This window comes from Spodoptera frugiperda, chromosome 5 (genome assembly GCF_023101765.2).
Source record: "Spodoptera frugiperda isolate SF20-4 chromosome 5, AGI-APGP_CSIRO_Sfru_2.0, whole genome shotgun sequence".
NCBI lineage: Eukaryota > Metazoa > Arthropoda > Insecta > Lepidoptera > Noctuidae > Spodoptera > Spodoptera frugiperda.
In genome coordinates, this window is record NC_064216.1 from 10807284 (window position 1) to 10807834 (window position 551).

The 551-nt window shown below is 23.6% G+C and overlaps 1 protein-coding gene across 5 annotated transcripts in view; it reads left to right on the forward strand.

Moving 5' to 3' along the window:
- LOC118272073 (protein spaetzle 4) overlaps nucleotides 1–551 on the forward strand; it is a 484075-nt gene that overhangs the window by 45582 nt on the left and 437942 nt on the right. The gene's annotated exons all lie outside the window — the stretch shown is intronic.

Below are 551 nucleotides of genomic sequence, written 5' to 3' on the forward strand. Positions count from 1 at the left end.
ATAAAAACGACATAATATTTCAAATAAAACCTTAGCTATTTTACTACCTTTTATATAAATCTTAGAACTTTTCAAAAGCAATTGAGCCAATTACATTGAGAAAGAAATTTTATACCGTAACATTTCTGTTAGTCATAGTTGTCTCAATAGCAACTTAAAATAGTTAATTTCTTTTTTTTCAATAGTTATTACCAATATAATCATTAGAACTTGACTATTTTTGTTTCATCGTTTTTATGATAATAATTACAGAAAAATTGTATGCTAACCTGGAACGTTTACTTTGACAGATATTATTATCATTTTGACAGACTATTTTACGTTTGGATACACTTACAATGAATTCTTTTATTTAATGTTTCATGTTGTAAAATTTATTCTTAATAATTTCTTTCTTTTTTATATAACAATTAATATTTTATTTGAGACCATTTCTTCTTTTTAAGAAAGCTTGTCATAAGAATGTCTTGCCTTAAATATACATATTTATTGAATTTTTCCTTAAAAGGTTTGTTATACTTTTAGACAGCTATCCGATTTTTTCTGGTGAC